The following is a 19,659-nucleotide window of genomic DNA, read 5'->3' as shown; positions in this document are numbered from 1 at the left end:
ACAGTATATAGCATCACAATGAGTTTGTTAAGAAATGCTATAGCTGTGTCTTTTAATAGTTTCAAACCAGAGAACCTCTTGCTGGGAGGTGACAATGCTACAGCTGCACCACTGCGCCACTGATTTAAATCAGTAAGTAAAAAAGAAAACTACAAATAGTAAAATCTAATCAGTGTTATGGAAAGGGAGCAAAGAAAACAGAAATGTAATCCAACCTGTTGTAAACAGTGCGGTATGTCATTAAGAATCCCATATGGTGAATGCGCATGCAAGAGTCATGTGACTCTGTATTGCTTAGGCAACTGCTTCCCTGATAGTAAAAAGATGGTTGCGTGCGTGTATATCTGTGTGCATGTTTACCTGCAATAAATGCAAAGTGCCTGCAATGAATTACTGAGCTAGCGCTAACTTGATCAGTATATAGCATCACAATGAGTTTGTTAAGAAATGCTATAGCTGTGTCTTTTAATAGTTTCAAACCAGAGAACCTCTTGCTGGGAGGTGACAATGCTACAGCTGCACCACTGCACCACTGATTTAAATCAGTAAATAAAAAAGAAAACTACAAATAGTAAAATAGTAAAATCTAATCAGTGTTATGGAAAGGGAGCAAAGAAAACAGAAATGTAATCCAACCTGTTGTAAACAGTGTGGTATGTCATTAAGAATCCCATATGGTGAATGCGCATGCAAGAGTCATGTGACTCTGTATTGTTAAGGCAACTGCTTCCCTGATAGTAAAAAGATGGCTGTGTGTGTATGTCTGTGTGCATGTTTACCTGCAATAAATGCAAAGTGCCTGCAATGAATTACTGAGCTAGCGCTAACTTGAACAGTATATAGCATCACAATGAGTTTGTTAAGAAATGCTATAGCTGTGTCTTTTAATAGTTTCAAACCAGAGAACCTCTTGCTGGGAGGTGACAATGCTACAGCTGCACCACTGCGCCACTGATTTAAATCAGTAAGTAAAAAAGAAAACTACAAATAGTAAAATCTAATCAGTGTTATGGAAAGGGAGCAAAGAAAACAGAAATGTAATCCAACCTGTTGTAAACAGTGTGGTATGTCATTAAGAATCCCATATGGTGAATGCGCATGCAAGAGTCATGTGACTCTGTATTGCTTAGGCAACTGCTTCCCTGATAGTAAAAAGATGGCTGCGTGTCTGTATGTCTGTGTGCATGTTTACCTGCAATAAATGCAAAGTGCCTGCAATAAATTACTGAGCTAGCGCTAACTTGAACAGTATATAGCATCACAATGAGTTTGTTAAGAAATGCTATAGCTGTGTCTTTTAATAGTTTCAAACCAGAGAACCTCTTGCTGGGAGGTGACAATACTACAGCTGCACCACTGCACCACTGATTTAAATCAGTAAGTAAAAAAGAAAACTACAAATAGTAAAATCTAATCAGTGTTATGGAAAGGGAGCAAAGAAAACAGAAATGTAATCCAACCTGTTGTAAACAGTGTGGTATGTCATTAAGAATCCCATATGGTGAATGCGCATGCAAGAGTCATGTGACTCTGTATTGCTTAGGCAACTGCTTCCCTGATAGTAAAAAGATGGCTGCGTGTGTGTATGTCTGTGTGCATGTTTACCTGCAATAAATGCAAAGTGCCTGCAATGAATTACTGAGCTAGCGCTAACTTGAACAGTATATAGCATCACAATGAGTTTGTTAAGAAATGCTATAGCTGTGTCTTTTAATAGTTTCAAACCAGAGAACCTCTTGCTGGGATGTGACAATGCTACAGCTGCACCACTGCGCCACTAATTTAAATCAGTAAGTAAAAAATAAAACTACAAATAGTAAAATCTAATCAGTGTTATGGAAAGGGAGCAAAGAAAACAGAAATGTAATCCAACCTGTTGTAAACAGTGTGGTATGTCATTAAGAATCCCATATGGTGAATGCGCATGCAAGAGTCATGTGACTCTGTATTGCTTAGGCAACTGCTTCCCTGATAGTAAAAAGATGGCTGCGTGCGTGTATGTCTGTGTGCATGTTTACCTGCAATAAATGCAAAGTGCCTGCAATGAATTACTGAGCTAGCGCTAACTTGAACAGTATATAGCATCACAATGAGTTTGTTAAGAAATGCTATAGCTGTGTCTTTTAATAGTTTCAAACCAGAGAACCTCTTGCTGGGAGGTGACAATGCTACAGCTGCACCACTGCGCCACTGATTTAAATCAGTAAGTAAAAAAGAAAACTACAAATAGTAAAATCTAATCAGTGTTATGGAAAGGGAGCAAAGAAAACAGAAATGTAATCCAACCTGTTGTAAACAGTGTGGTATGTCATTAAGAATCCCATATGGTGAATGCGCATGCAAGAGTCATGTGACTCTGTATTGCTTAGGCAACTGCTTCCCTGATAGTAAAAAGATGGCTGCATGTTTGTATGTCTGTGTGCATGTTTACCTGCAATAAATGCAAAGTGCCTGCAATGAATTACTGAGCTAGCGCTAACTTGAACAGTATATAGCATCACAATGAGTTTGTTAAGAAATGCTATAGCTGTGTCTTTTAATAGTTTCAAACCAGAGAACCTCTTGCTGGGAGGTGACAATGCTACAGCTGCACCACTGCGCCACTGATTTAAATCAGTAAGTAAAAAAGAAAACTACAAATAGTAAAATCTAATCAGTGTTATGGAAAGGGAGCAAAGAAAACAGAAATGTAATCCAACCTGTTGTAAACAGTGTGGTATGTCATTAAGAATCCCATATGGTGAATGCGCATGCAAGAGTCATGTGACTCTGTATTGCTTAGGCAACTGCTTCCCTGATAGTAAAAAGATGGCTGCATGCGTGTATGTCTGTGTGCATGTTTACCTGCAATAAATGCAAAGTGCCTGCAATGAATTACTGAGCTAGCGCTAACTTGAACAGTATATAGCATCACAATGAGTTTGTTAAGAAATGCTATAGCTGTGTCTTTTAATAGTTTCAAACCAGAGAACCTCTTGCTGGGAGGTGACAATGCTACAGCTGCACCACTGCGCCACTGATTTAAATCAGTAAGTAAAAAAGAAAACTACAAATAGTAAAATCTAATCAGTGTTATGGAAAGGGAGCAAAGAAAACAGAAATGTAATCCAACCTGTTGTAAACAGTGTGGTATGTCATTAAGAATCCCATATGGTGAATGCGCATGCAAGAGTCATGTGACTCTGTATTGCTTAGGCAACTGCTTCCTGATAGTAAAAAGATGGCTGTGTGTGTATGTCTGTGTGCATGTTTACCTGCAATAAATGCAAAGTGCCTGCAATGAATTACTGAGCTAGCGCTAACTTGAACAGTATATAGCATCACAATGAGTTTGTTAAGAAATGCTATAGCTGTGTCTTTTAATAGTTTCAAACCAGAGAACCTCTTGCTGGGAGGTGACAATGCTACAGCTGCACCACTGCGCCACTGATTTAAATCAGTAAGTAAAAAAGAAAACTACAAATAGTAAAATCTAATCAGTGTTATGGAAAGGGAGCAAAGAAAACAGAAATGTAATCCAACCTGTTGTAAACAGTGTGGTATGTCATTAAGAATCCCATATGGTGAATGCGCATGCAAGAGTCATGTGACTCTGTATTGCTTAGGCAACTGCTTCCCTGATAGTAAAAAGATGGCTGCATGCGTGTATGTCTGTGTGCATGTTTACCTGCAATAAATGCAAAGTGCCTGCAATGATTTACTGAGCTAGCGCTAACTTGAACAGTATATAGCATCACAATGAGTTTGTTAAGAAATGCTATAGCTGTGTCTTTTAATAGTTTCAAACCAGAGAACCTCTTGCTGGGAGGTGACAATGCTACAGCTGCACCACTGCGCCACTGATTTAAATCAGTAAGTAAAAAAGAAAACTACAAATAGTAAAATCTAATCAGTGTTATGGAAAGGGAGCAAAGAAAACAGAAATGTAATCCAACCTGTTGTAAACAGTGTGGTATGTCATTAAGAATCCCATATGGTGAATGCGCATGCAAGAGTCATGTGACTCTGTATTGCTTAGGCAACTGCTTCCCTGATAGTAAAAAGATGGCTGCGTGCGTGTATGTCTGTGTGCATGTTTACCTGCAATAAATGCAAAGTGCCTGCAATGAATTACTGAGCTAGCGCTAACTTGAACAGTATATAGCATCACAATGAGTTTGTTAAGAAATGCTATAGCTGTGTCTTTTAATAGTTTCAAACCAGAGAACCTCTTGCTGGGAGGTGACAATGCTACAGCTGCACCACTGCGCCACTGATTTAAATCAGTAAGTAAAAAAGAAAACTACAAATAGTAAAATCTAATCAGTGTTATGGAAAGGGAGCAAAGAAAACAGAAATGTAATCCAACCTGTTGTAAACAGTGTGGTATGTCATTAAGAATCCCATATGGTGAATGCGCATGCAAGAGTCATGTGACTCTGTATTGCTTAGGCAACTGCTTCCCTGATAGTAAAAAGATGGCTGCGTGTGTGTATGTCTGTGTGCATGTTTACCTGCAATAAATGCAAAGTGCCTGCAATGAATTACTGAGCTAGCGCTAACTTGAACAGTATATAGCATCACAATGAGTTTGTTAAGAAATGCTATAGCTGTGTCTTTTAATAGTTTCAAACCAGAGAACCTCTTGCTGGGAGGTGACAATGCTACAGCTGCACCACTGCGCCACTGATTTAAATCAGTAAGTAAAAAGGAAAACTACAAATAGTAAAATCTCATCAGTCTTATCGACAGCGAGCAAAGAAAACAGAAATGTAATCCAACCTGTTGTAAACAGTGTGGTATGTCATTAAGAATCCCATATGGTGAATGCGCATGCAAGAGTCATGTGACTCTGTATTGCTTAGGCAACTGCTTCCCTGATAGTAAAAGATGGCTGCGTGTGTGTATGTCTGTGTGCATGTTTACCTGCAATAAATGCAAAGTGCCTGCAATGAATTACTGAGCTAGCGCTAACTTGAACAGTATATAGCATCACAATGAGTTTGTTAAGAAATGCTATAGCTGTGTCTTTAATAGTTTCAAACCAGAGAACCTCTTGCTGGGAGGTGACAATGCTACAGCTGCACCACTGCGCCACTGATTTAAATCAGTAAGTAAAAAAGAAAACTACAAATAGTAAAATCTAATCAGTGTTATGGAAAGGGAGCAAAGAAAACAGAAATGTAATCCAACCTGTTGTAAACAGTGTGGTATGTCATTAAGAATCCCATATGGTGAATGCGCATGCAAGAGTCATGTGACTCTGTATTGCTTAGGCAACTGCTTCCCTGATAGTAAAAAGATGGCTGCGTGCGTGTATGTCTGTGTGCATGTTTACCTGCAATAAATGCAAAGTGCCTGCAATGAATTACTGAGCTAGCGCTAACTTGAACAGTATATAGCATCACAATGAGTTTGTTAAGAAATGCTATAGCTGTGTCTTTTAATAGTTTCAAACCAGAGAACCTCTTGCTGGGAGGTGACAATGCTACAGCTGCACCACTGCGCCACTGATTTAAATCAGTAAGTAAAAAAAAAAAAAAATAGTAAAATCTAATCAGTGTTATGGAAAGGGAGCAAAGAAAACAGAAATGTAATTGGGGAAAAAAGGTATGTATTGTTTTCCCTTAGGAATGCCCCTGAAGTAGGATCTGTTGCTTAGGCTTTTCCCCTTTTTTATAAAAAATCCCAAGTGTGCTTGAATTTTACCTGCAATTAAAGAAATCCCTCCAATAAATTTTTAAAAAAAGCTAAAACGTTTTAAATAGTTTAAGAAACTTTGGTGTTTTTAAATTTTTCCCCAAAGGCCCTTTTTGGGGAAGGTAAAGAAAACTAAAAATGTAAAATTTAATCAGTTAGGAAAGGAGAAAAAAAAGAAATTAACCCAATGTTTAAAGGGGGAAAACAAAAGAACCCCCTTTGGTAAATGGATGAAGGTCATAAAAACAAACCTATGAACCTATGAACCTATAATACAACACAAAATACAAGTAGAGAGTATAATAAACACAGTAAAAACACAATTAAATATACATTGTATGGGACACTTGGTGTCATTAAAACATAGTACTAGATATCGTTTGTGTTTATATAATGCGTTACAATAAAGTAAGAATTACTTCTAATATAGGATCAGCATTAGGAATATGCCAGGTGAATTAGTCAGAGCCACACATGGACATATCCAGTTTTTTTGGATAGGTGAGTTTCAGAAAAAGCTTTTTAAATTGAGGAATTGTGAGGTTGCGGTGGATATTATACTACTAGGAGGTAAAGTATTCCTAGATTTGATTTTTAGCTATATGAAGTTGGAGAAGCGGGATTCCCAGCAGCCGATTACTGGGCAATGGAGACTTTTATCAGGGATGTATTATTGGATGGTGAAGTTCTGGTACTGGAGTATATGATTGCAGTAGATTTTGCAGGGCAGGTGTTTTTTCTTATTATAGAGTAATTTGGGGCCATGGTTAGTTGAGTATAGGTAAGTAGGAACTGAGGGAAACTCTATCCATTTGAGCTGCCTTAGTGATATATAGGTGATTTATACCTGATTTTGAGTTGGCTGCAAATCTTGGCCAATTTTGCCATAACATGTTTCGTTTTTGTGCAGTCAGATTTCCTAAGGTTGGTGAGAATCAGTGATGCATACAGAAGGGTTGGAGATTAAGTGTGTTTGAGCTACGGTGGCTTTAGTGCTGTTTGTAAGTAAAGTTTATTCCTATACAGAGTACCTAGTTTTTGTGGACGTTTTTTTATGGTGTGAGATATGTAGAAATCAAATCTCATGTTATGGTCTATTTCAACACCTAGCAGCTTCATAAGGACAGTGGGTGAAATTATGGTTTTGTTGACAGATTCGATAGTGAATGAGGAGGGGACTGTTTTAGCTTGGTAGGATGAAATAGCATATGTTTTGTTTTATTGGGGTTCAGGATGAGGTGGGAGTTTGTTAGCCAGTTTTCAATTGCAAGAAAGGAGTTTTGGGTGAGCACTTGTAATTCTTAAATAGTAGGGGCAGTGCAAATTACTGTGGAGTCATCGGCATACTGAATTAGGGATGCCTGCGGGACTGAGGTGTGCAGGTTATTTGTAAATAATGAGAAAAGGATGGGACTTAGTATGGAGCCCTGGCGGGACACTTATGGTGGTAGGTAAAAGGGGTGACAAATCTCCTTGCCATTGTACTGCTGGCTGTCATCCAGTCAGATAGCCTTGGAAGCATTCAAGTGGTGGCTAGACTGGGAAATGTTTAGTGAAGAAAGGGTGGTAAGGAGTTTGCTGTGGGAGACCATATTGAAGGCTTTATATAGGTCTAAGAAAATAGAGGGAGGATACGTATTTGTGATAGTTTCTGTATTGGTTTTATTGTGTTGGTGAAACATAACAGGGCAGTGGTTGTAAAATTTCTGTGGTTTGGAAGGAAATCATGTTGTGACTGAGTTAATAGGTTATTTGTTTTCAGGTAGTGCATGAGCTGTGTGTAGACAATTTTCTCTAATATTTTGGACAGTGGGGATAAGATAGCAATAGGTCGGTAGTTGGCTAGGTCAGTACAATTACCTTCTTTGTGAAGTGGGATTATGTGGGAAGTTTTCCATAAGGTTGGGATTTTGTGTTCCAGTATGGATCTGTTTATAAGTATTGAAACTGGGTATGCTATTGCTTCGGCTGCTTCTTTTAGATATTGGGGTGGTAAATTGTCTGCAGCTAGGGTAGTAGGTTTCAGTTTAGTAACCATTTTTGTTATTGATTTAGTTGGGGCTGAATGGAGAAAGTGGTTTCAGCTTTATTAGGATTTAGACTGTTTAGGATTGTGGAGGTTGGCTGTTTTCTGCATAGGACTGCTATTGGTTCGGGATAAAGTATTTATTGAATTGGGAAGCTATGTTATCTGTATTATTTGGGGTAGTGGGTTGCGGAGTAGTTGTTTTACCCGGTTGAAGTATGTTTTTTATTGCTGATGAGAATTTTTGGGGATTCTTATGGTATTTAGTTTGGATATCGGTATAGTACTTTGTTTTATCTTGCCTGATTTGTTTCTTAGCATTGTTTCTGAGCTCTTGGCAGTTTTGTTTGGTGGTATTAGATTTAGTTTTGTACCACTGATTCCATGCTTTATCTCTTGCAACTAATAGAAGCCTTGTTTCTTTTTTTAGCCATGGGGCATAATTAGATTTTACATGTATGGTTCTGATATTAACGTGAGTGTTTAGAATAGAGAGGAAGGTTTTAATGAAATGATGGATAGCATCTTTCAGGGGAAGATGTTTGAGTGGTAGCCAGTTGGAGTGGATTAGGGAGATGATAAAGTTCTTGGGGTTAAATTGTTTTGTGCTTCTTATTTGTTTGTAAATTACTTGTTGCTTTGAGATGATTTGTTGTCTGATTATATAGGTTGGGAGATGATCATTTACGCAGTCTGGGAGACAGCCAGAGTGGAGAATGTGAAGTGGTTTGTTAGTTAATATCCAATCTAGTACGGAGTGTTTTTTGGATGTTCTACTTATCCTGGTAGGGGGTTGTATGAGCTGGGTAAAGCTATACAGATTAATGTGATTAGTGGGATTTTGAGAGCTACAAGCTGTCCAGTTTATATTAAAGTCTCCTAGGATAATCGTTTCTTGGGGCAGGGATTTGTCAGTCCAACTTAGCATGTTTTCCATTACAAGGGTATTTTTAACAGGAGGGATGTAGGTTCCAATTAGATTAATATGTTTGTTTGAGTTTAGGGTAAGTTTGGCAAGTAATACTTCTGCTTTGTCAAAAGATGGGATGTCTTGTTTGGAAGCTTCTAGTGTTACATGATTTTTATATAGAAAGGCAACACCACCGCCTCTTTTTCCTGATCTGTCAAGCCATAGGATATTATACCCGGGGAGAATCTCATTATTGGAAGTGACAGGTTTATGCCAAGTTTCAGTGAGTAGGACTATATCTGGGGAGTATAGTGCTTGATTGGCATGTAGGTCCTGAATTTTGTTGCTGATACTTCTAATATTAAGGTTTAGAATTAGAAAGTTGGTTTTGCCCCTAGTGAGGATTGTTGAGCATTGCCCTTGTTTGAAATATGCAGTAGTAGAATAGCAGGGATGTGGGCCAGGATAAAATAGATGTCACCACTGAGAGCTAAGGTGGAGGTTATAGAGACCAGAGTTTTTAGGAATTTAAGTAGTTTGCTATCGTATTTTATAGACGGAGTAGTTGTGGTAGCGTGAGGAAGGAGAGACTAGTGAGTGAAATGTTGAATATTAAAGATGGATGGTGATATAGTGATGTTAGGAGTTGTCCGGTTAAATTAATGTGTGTGGAGCTAGTTTGCTGTGAGACTGGTTGTTAAACGCAGTATTGTAGCTGGAGTAGGGCTGCCCCAATTAATAATGTAAGTGTAACAAGGTGTGTCAGTATTGTTTTGATGGTTGAGAACATAGAATTGAATAGCTTCATTATTGTAGCTATCAAATGTATATTGTTGGAAGAAAGTTATGTTTAGAATATGTAGTTAAACTGACGTTGAGTGGAAGGTATAAGTACCTGCACTTTATATAGAGAGGTTGAGTAGCAAGTAAGGTAGAGTGGTGTTAAGATATGATTGGCTGAGATGGGAAGGGTATGTTTAGTCAAGTATAAATTAAAGGAAAGTGGGGGTTGGTGGAATGGGGGTATGGTAGGGGAGTGGAGTGAGTCCTAACGTTAGAGAGGGTGAACAGAGCAGGTTGAGGTGACAAGCAGTGAATCCACTTTCTCCAAGAAAACAATCAGTCAGGCTCGTTTCAACTGTAACCCCTGTAAGTATAGCTATAACAGTTACAGGATATGATAGGCAGCCTTATCTTTTATTTATTTTATATATTGTTGTGGAGAGAGTAGCATCTTTAGTGTGTTTCTATGCAGTAATATTAATACCTGCTACCAAAAATCAGTATTAGGAGAAATATAAACATGAAATAGGGTTATTATAATAGCACTGATAATTTGAAACATTTATTTGTTAGGTAAAACTGCAATAATTGTACGGGTATTTATCTGCTGCTAATCTTGTGCTGCAGACTAATTGAAGATCAGGAAGTGAGGCTAAATTCCTTTCTTGTGCATGCAGGTAAGGTTTTATAATTTAAGCAATTTTGTTTTCTTTTCTTTTCTTTTTTCTTGATATAATGAGACTCCTGTTGTAACTGAAGGGAACATGTCCTGTACCACACTCTAAATGTCTCTGCAATGGTGCAATATGTGAGGACTTTACCATTTTATGTCAGCAATATTCTTGTTATATATATAAATTCAGTGATCAATAATTATTTTTGTGAGAGCTGGGAATCAAATTGTGATTTATCATTTAGTTAAGGTATTTTAGTACATCAAAAATATTTTCAGAACAATGCATAAGTTAATGAGCAAACATTGGGCAAACATTTTTCTAAAAAAAACATACTTATACTAATGTAATTATTTTTATTTTATTTTTTGGTCCCCTTTGACCTCATCCTACCTACCCAACCCCTAGTGGCCCATGTCCATGCCAGCGCTACCAACCATTCTAATCCTTGGACTTACACTGGCCTTGCTGGGACCAATTGTACATTTTAAGTTCATCATGGGTGTTCTTCTGTATCTGTGTTTACATCTAAGTATTATTTCCTTTTATTTGTCTTACCCCCATTCTCATTGACAATGTCTGAGGGTAACTCCCCTCTTTGGGCCAACCTATCCTTAGGGAACATCATCAGCGATTGTTTTCCCACCCATAATGGGTGCACCCAGTCCTCCCTACCCTTCTGCCAGTCACCCAAGCAAGTAATCAAACCCAGGTCATCCGGGCTCTAGTCAGGGCCTCCTCCCTCAGTGTCACTTGGGCAACTATATAATAACAGAATTATTGTAAATTTTCTTATGTATAATAGGTTATTTTTTTCTTAAAAGTCACAGTTTTACATAGGATTAAGAGGTATAAAACCAACAAACTATTTAGACAGAACCAGGAACATTCAACAAAGTAAGGGAGAGCTGAGAGGTATGGCCTAATTGTGTAAAATTATTTATTTTGATTTATAACACTGCAAAACATCAAGAGGGATAGCAAAATAATAATGAGGTTTTGTTAAAGCATATAACATGGAGGATTATAACTAGTTCACTGATGCAAACTGCATTATTATATGTTTAAGACACGGCTGCTAAGAAATTCACCTCGAGAGCAAAGCTGGAGAGGTGAATCTTAACATCCATGTCAAGAACACATAATATTAGGTTAGTACTACTGGCTAACCATTCATAATTCTTACAGGTTCATAGACGATTACTAGGCTAACAGCCCTACAGCCCTTACAAGCCTAGCCATATTTATCCCTAGTGCCCCAGTTGTCGGTGGTTAGGTGACTGGAGTTTGCAACGGAAAAGATCTATGATAGTTAATAATGACTTTTTCTGTCTAGGAGGGACATGGACACCACCCTAGGTGTGAATTTGCAGTCACCTATCCATTGATCTAGGGTGCATTTGAAGAGGATTAGGGAAGGGCTCTTTTTCACATAAATTGGTAGGATGTTCCAGAAAAGTGGCAGTCTCTGGGACATATATCTATCTCTCCAGCATAACCTGTTCATGTCAGTCAGTAAGTTAAGATCCCTGGAGTGAGTGACCCTCTTGCAGTTTGATTTATAAATGTGTAGTATTTCTATCAGAGCTGGGTCAGTGACTACCCTGTAAGCCAGGCACAGGCCACCCCTTAGCAACCTGTAGGAGGTAAATACAGTGACAAGGCTTTCAGCCTTTCTGTGTAAGACTTGTTTTGTGTAACCTGTAATTTCTTGGAGAGAAACCTCTGAGGTCTCTCCAATTGTTGCAAATGTCTGGTGAGGTACATACAAAATGGAGCATTGTACTCAATTATTGGTCTGATGATGGCCAGATATAATGGAATTATAACATACTTAGATCTAGATATGATGTCTTTACTTATAAGGTATGCCACACAGAAAGATGTTCTTACTACTGTGGATACATTGTGGTCAAAGTTCAGGTTGCTATCAACCTGTATACCCAGAACACATACCACTGGGTCTACACTTGGGTGGGTGCTGTCTATAATGTAATTAGCAGGGATGTCAGCTTTTCCAAAAGGAAAAATAATGCATTTTTTCCATTTAACTTTAATCCGTGGCTTTGGTACAAATCATTTGTCTGCGTTAACCCTGTCTTCAGTATATTACCATCATTGGGGGACTCAATGATTGCTCCTAATTTGCAATCATTAATGAACTTGGTTAGCTGCAGGCATCCAAGTTTGCCTGTAATTCTGAGAAATAAATTCTGAACAGTAAGGGGCCCAGCACAGAACCCTGTGGTATGCCACTGGTTACTGGTCTTTTGCTAGAGGTGAAGTTACCCACTTTTGCAGTGTGTGTCCTATTAGCAGAGCCGGATCCAGCACTAGGTGACCAAGGCAGTCACCTAGGGCCAGCTGGCTGGGAGGGGACTCACTGGCTGTGGGATTTTTTTTTTTTTTATTAAAAAAAAGAAGAACAAGAAAAAATAAATTTTTAAGGGTGCTCTTCTTTGTGTTCTTCTTTTAGAACACACTTTGCATCATCGGATACAACTATTGTGTTTGTATGCGATTGTCACATGGAGCTGTTGTTTACATCTTCCTTTCCATGTTCTGCACATGGAATTTGAATACGCTAAGATGTTCCTTGACTCAGACAGCACAGATTGACAAGTAAGAGGTGTGTGTATGTGTGTGTGTGTGTGTGTGTGTGTGTGTGTGTGTGTGTGTGTGTGTGTGTGTGTGTGTGTGTGTGTGTGTGTGTGTGTGTGTGTGTGTGTCTGTGTGTGTGTGTGTGTGTGTGTGTGTGTGTGTGTGTGTGTGTGTGTGTGTGTGTGTGTGTGTGTGTGTATATGTGTGTTTGTCATACCTCTCAACTGTCCAGATTTAGACATTGTTCCTTCACCCCAACTACCAACCTACTATTCAAATGCATTTTCAAGAAATTCAGGTGCATTTTTCAAGGACATGAGTGTCAAGAGCATTTTGAAGGAATTGTGAGCTTCAAGGGAAGAGGGGTTTACTGCTGCTCATGCGTAGTCTGTTTACAATGTGCAGCTGTTTTGTTTAGAAAATAGTATCCCTACTGTGCTTTAAAACTGGAAAACACTGTTGGTAGCACAGCAGGTAGTTTGCTTCCTTTGGTTGCTGAAGGCTATGGGTTCTAATCCAACAGAAGTTAGATGGATTGCTGATATTGTGATGTACTTTCTTGGGGTGGGAGAGTGCCGCAGTCCTGAGTACATAATTCCTTTGTATGGGATGACTAGTAACTCTTAACCGGTTATTGGTTTGCCATCCACTCCTATTGCAATATTAGCAGCATACCATTTTTTAATGTAACATAGGCAACTTATTCTTCAAGGGCAGCAGGTACTGAATTTGTAGATGAAACACTTGAAATATAAAGTTGTTTGCTAGTGGCAACCTCTTCATTAGTTACAGATCTCTTTAATGTGGAATTATTCAGATGCCTTTCACTTCTGCAAAGATTGTGCATATTTATTGATGTTGGTGGATTGTAATGACAGTTTGAGTGGCCTTTTATGGTTCATAGGTTCATAGGTTCATACTGGGCTATCTGCCCTAGGGCATTTACAAGCCTAGCCAGAGTGTGTTTGTCTTTCACCACCCCTTGAACTGAGTTTACTGTACCCTTTTTAAGGTTAGTTCACTGTGCCTCTATCTAGTAGTGACACAGAAGTAATCCCCGGGGTAAACCTACGATCTCCCATCCACTCATCAAGATTCTTCTTGAAGAGAGTCAGTGAGGGGCTCTGCCTAATATGGACTGGGATTCTATTCCAGAGTGAAGGGAGCCTCTGGGTTTTGAATCTGTCCCTCCAGCATGTCCTATTTATTTCTGTGCTGAGGTTCAAGTCTCTCGAGTGCATAGCTTTAAGGGATGTGGATTTTCTAAGGTGGAGCATGTCCATTAATTCCGGGTTGGACATGGCTTTGTACGTCAGGCATAGATTGCCTCTGAGTAGGCAGTATGCAGCTGAGTAGAGCTGGAGTTTCTTTAGCCGAGCAGCATATGGCATCTGTTTGAGTCCCTTGATCCTCTTTGTGATGTACTTTTGGGGTCTTTCTAGTTGCTGCAGGTGTCGGGTAAGGTACATCCCAAATGGGGCATTGTATTCAATTATGGGCCTGATGAGGGATGAGTAAAGGGGCGCAATAACCTCCCTTGATCTAGTTGTGAATCCTTTCATGATAAGGTGGGCTATATAGAAGGTCTTTCTAACCACTTTGGCAATGTGGTTGTCAAAGGAGAGATTACTATCAACTTGGGTCCCCAGGTCCCTAATTACCTCTTCCATACTTAATGGATTACGACCTATGTGGTAATTTGTGGGCACTTTGTTTTTGCCAAAGGGTATGACTATACACTTTTTGGCATTTAGTTTAAGGCCATGGCTCTGGCACCAGTTATCCGTCTCTATGAGACCCTTTTGGAGGATGCTTGTGTCAGCTGGAGAGTCAATTATGGCACCCAGTTTGCAGTCATTTGCAAACTTGGTCAGCCACAGTCCTCCCGTGTTAGCCTGCACCTTAGAAAAATATATACCGAATAAGAGAGGTCCCAGGACTGAGCCCTGTGGGATGCCACTTGTAACTGGTTTAGAGTCTGACATGGCTCCAGCAATTCTGACCATGTGGGTTCTGTCCTTGAGCCAGTTTGCAACCCATCTTATGACATAGGTGTCTATATTTAAGCTGCAGAGTTTGTCTATGATGCCCGATTGGGGTATTGTGTCAAAGGCTTTTGTGAGGTCCAGGTAGGCTGTGTGGACTACCTTTCCCTCATCAATGGCCTTGGTGACTGTTTCAAAGAAGTTGACCAGGTTCAAGAGGCAGGATCTGCCCTTAACAAAGCCAAATTGGGTAGGATCCAATGTCTGTAGGTCCCCAATGTCTTTGTTTATGAGTTCCATGATGATCATCTCCATTGCTTTGCAGACCAGGCTAGTCAGGCTTATGGGGCAATAGTTTCCAGGGTCCATAGAGGCACCTTCTTTGTGGAGTGGGACCACTGTTGCTGTGTGCCATTCTTTGGGTACATATCCTGTAGTAAGGCTGAGATTGAACAGTAGTTTTATGTTTGGGTTTAGCTCTTCTTGGAATTCATGTAGGACGCAGCCCGGGACACCGTCTGGTCCCATTGATGCTGTGTTTTTTGCTTTGGGGAGGGCGGCTCTCACCTGAGCACCTGAGATGTCAGGGAGGCAACACTCTGCTGGAATAGATATTTGCTCTTTTGGGGCGGAAGGGGGCGGGAGTTTGCACTGAACCTGTTGCCAGGATGTTGGCAATGTCTGTGGGTTCAGTGTATTTTTTGTCATTTTGGACTAATTCTGAACATATCTGGGAGTTTCCACCCAGGTTCCTAACATAACTAAAGAAATCTTTGTGATTATCTTTAGTGTCTGTGCAATTTTTCTCTCAAAGCTGGCCTTGGATGATTTTATGAGGGATCGTAGTTTTTTGCTAGTACTGATCAGAGATGCCTTCCCTTTAAGGGCTTTTGCTCTATCATGTAGTAGCTTCCTCCTTCTGTTGTATAGCTTATTTATGGCTGGGGTCCACCAGACAGGATGCCTGCCTTTGGGGGTTGGGTCTTGGTTTTATTTGGAATTGCATGATCCATGCATTCTTGAAGGTGTCCATAGAATGCGTTTATAAAGGATTCTGAAGACTGGAGCGTGGTTTCCACTGACCAGGGGCCTTGAAGGATTCCACTTTGGTTTTAAGAAGTGTGAAGTTAGCTTTTGAGAAGTTCTTCACTGTGGTCTTCTGTGCTGGGGATAGGGGCGGGATGTGGATTTCCAGTGAGATTAATTTATGGTCCGATCTTACCAATGAGGGGTATTCTTCCGGTATGGAGCATAGTGTCCCCATGTTGGTGATGATCAGATCTAGTATGTTTTCCCCTCTTGTGGGAGTCATGACTAGTTGTTCCATAGCATCTGAGTTTATGAATTCTAGGAACCTTTGGGCTAGGGTGTTGGGGCTTGAGTAATGCTCCCAGTCTTTGTTTGGGTAGTTGAAGTCCCCCAATATGATGGTGTTTGTAGAGACCTTCATATTCTCCAGTGTTTTCAGGAAAGCCGAGTGGGGTTCCTGCATTTGAGAGGGTGGTCTGTAGCATGCTACAAACTGAAAGGCAGTTTTTCCCAGTGTTAGTTGCACATGGATGGTCTCTGATGCTTCGCGCAATGTCACTAACCTGGAGGTGTGGGTATCCTTGATGAATATGGATACTCCCTCTCCTTTGTGGTTTGGACCGAGTTTGGGGCTGAAAAGCATGATATGAGGTATAACCTGGTAGTGCTGGGGTACTCTCGGGAGCCTTGAATCAGGTTTCTGTCACTGCACAGACATCGATGTTCTCCATACTGAGGAGGGCTTCGAGAGTGTGCATCTTGAGGTTTAGACTTCTGGCATTGAGCAGCATTACCCTTAGTTTCTTTCTACTCGTGTTGTCTATGGAGGTGGGTTTGTCTTTTGAGCCTTGTCTAAAAAAGGCACTATGGGGGTGGCAAGAGCCTTTGCCAATATCCGAAAGCCAGGGTGGCAGGTGCAAGCGTCCTAAGCGAAGCAACGCGGCTTGTCGAGCATGTCATCCCAGGCTGACAGACACTGGATCCCCTTTGAATGACACCAATACTTAAGCCAGTTGTTGAAATTGATCATTTTGTCTTTATACTGAGGCATCATTCTTGATGAGGGTAAGATGCTGCTCAAGGTCAGGGTCATACCGGCTTGGGCTACCTGATCAGAGAGCTCCTCTATGTCTCTTTTCATGTAGTCCAGGGAGGTACGTCTCAGGTCATTCACACCAGCATGAACAATGACTGAGTCATATTTGTACTTTCTTTGGAGTGACCTGAGTGCTTGTGTTATGTGGCGGATTCTAGGCAGCTCACTGTGACCTTCTCCTTGTTCAGCCCGGTGAGCGGGACATCAGTATGTCTGACAATAGAGTCACCTATTACAAGTGTATCAGATATATAGTTTAGCCTTAAGGGCACACTGACTTTGTGAGATATGTGTTGCATGTGTTTTGTTTTGGGGTAGCGGTTGCTTGGATGCCTCCGAGTATGTTTCTGTGTGTTTTTGTGTTTGGTTTGCAGTTGTGGTAGGTCTACGTGAGACTGGATTTATGGTGTCTGTGGTTACCTTCTCCTACTGACTGGTTTTGCCAGTGTTGAGTCGAGAGAGCTCAGCCTCCAATTTGGCTATTTAGTTGCATCTCTCACATATATTTGTACTTATTGGGAGGAGGAGTTGTTGTCTGTGTACATGAGGCAGTTGTAACATTGCCTCAAGATTCCCAGATTCACCAGCTGGACAGGAGAGGAAAACAGCAACTGATCTTTGGACATGCTAGAATAGTACTGGGAACTCCTTTGTAACTGAATCAAAAAGGACCAATAGGGGATATAATACTCAAGGGGAGTATATGAGGATGTAGTGCTTTTTTAGTTTACTAGTGCTTATCTTATAAAAATTGCTTATATGAGCAAGTGCAGGGTTTTAGATTGAGAATAGAGTGTTTAATTTGAGAGTTATAGCAGTTCCAAGGGAAAAAATGAAGAGTAGACTTTGTGGAGCCGGGAATAGTTTAAACCCAATTAACCGGCGCTGCCCAATGCTGCGCTATGCGCACAGTCGCGCAAAACCACGCTAAAGTGGGTTTTTATACAGGGGACTTGAAAGAGCTAGAAATTAGCCCAAAACGGCCAATAAGCTACCAGATTATGTACTGAGATCACTCCTCCAGTGACAGATAGGCTGCTCAAAGCTCCCCACTCCCACTGGTGAACAAAGAAGCTTCCTTCAATCCAAGTAAGGAAATAGGCAACACAGGAACTATTCTAAAGTCCAGAATACAGCAATGCCTGTATTAGGGACTATTCTAGGTCAGGAAAGGCGGGAAACAAGGATATGTTTTTGTTTTTTTTGTTTTTTTAAGGAACAAACAGCAGAAAATTCACAGTAATTGCTTAATGCAGGCTAGCACACTTGAGTAAGCAGCTTCAACAGATAAAATACAACAAAAGACAAACTTTAAAGTGCAGTTAAAAAATAAACAGTAAAAACAAGCTTAAACAGGTAAAACAGCAGATATAACTCGCTTTTTGGCAAGAAAGGACGGTCGCAAAGGTAATAGCAATAAAATATACTTAAATCAGTTTAGCAGTCACTCTTTTTCGCCTTTCTGCTGCTAGCACCACTCTGCAGGACCACGAGGACCTTTTGCTGAGTAGGAACAAGCGAAAAACTGTGCCAAAACGGGTTTTTATACAGGGGACTTGAAAGAGCTAGAAATTATACCAAAACGGCCAATAAGCTACCAGTTTCTGTGCTGAGATCACTCCTCCAGGGACATATAGGCTGCTCAAAGCTCCCCACTCCCACTGGTGAACAAAGAAGCTTCCTTCAATCCAAGTAAGGATATGGGCAACACAGGAACTATACCAAAGTCCAGAATACAGCAATGCCTGTATTAGGGACTATTCTAGGTCAGGAAAGGTGGGAAACAAGGATACTTTTTTATTTTCTTGTTTTTTTAAGGAACAAACAGCAGAATATTCACAGTAATTGCTTAATACAGGCTAGCACACGAGTGAGCAGCCTCAACAGATAAAATACAACAAAAGACAAAGGTGTTCTGAATTAGGCAGCTTTGTGTCATTATTGGTTCATGCATTTTGTTTCGTTGCTTACTGGAAAAATGTTCAAAACTATAAATTTGAAACACACTCTAAAGTGGTGCTGTACTATGCAAAGAATATAATTTGATACAATCAGAAAGGTGAATCAAGGAACACATGCATGTATGCGTGGTCCTAAAATGTAAATCAAGGGGCCTGTGGTTTGAAAACTGCCCAAAGGTAAAGTTAATCTGCCACAGGGCAGGTGCACTTTCTTTGAATATGAGTTTCAATGCTGTTTCAATGAATGTGAGCTTCAAGGACAGAGAGTTTTAATGCTAAGTCTGTTTTGATTTTGAGACTGTATTGCTTTGTTTAGCAAATGTCTGTCAGTGTTTCTGCTATAAAATTAGAAATACAAGTTTTAAATTAAATCCAAATATCTGTAATCATTGTAGAAGTAAAGCAGAAAACAGCATGCACACTGAGAGGTTTGAACAGTGTTTATGGTAACTGGGGAGAAATAGCCAACTACTGGGACACTGGAATAGCTGTGGGGGGGCTGTGTATGGGGGGTGAGTTGGCTGTGTATGGGGGTGCCCTGATGCATTACTCTGCTTAGGGCCCCATTTGACCATGATCCAACTCTGCCATCTACCCATCTGGTAATGTAGGGGCTAATTCCAAATTGGGGGAGTTTCTCTATAATACCTGAGTGGAGAATTGCATCTGATGTCTTGGCTAGGTCAAAATAGGTGGTATGAACTGTCTTTCCCTCTTCCAGGGCCTTGGTGACTTTCTCCAAGAAGTCAACTTTGTTCAACAGACATGATCTACATTTACCGAATTCAAACTAGGTTGGTTCCAGAGTTTAGAGATTACCTATGTCCTTGTTAATAAGGTCCATAATGATTCTTTCCATGGCCTTGCAGATGAGACTAATCAAGCTTATGGCCTATAATTGCCAGAGTCGGTTGA

The sequence above is a fragment of the Protopterus annectens genome, chromosome 1.part2 (genome assembly GCF_019279795.1).
Source record: "Protopterus annectens isolate FY-2018-M chromosome 1.part2, PAN1.0, whole genome shotgun sequence".
In the NCBI taxonomy this organism is placed as follows: Eukaryota; Metazoa; Chordata; order Ceratodontiformes; family Protopteridae; genus Protopterus; species Protopterus annectens.
The sequence above is the reverse complement of the archived record's forward strand: the minus strand, read 5'-3'. Positions refer to the sequence as shown.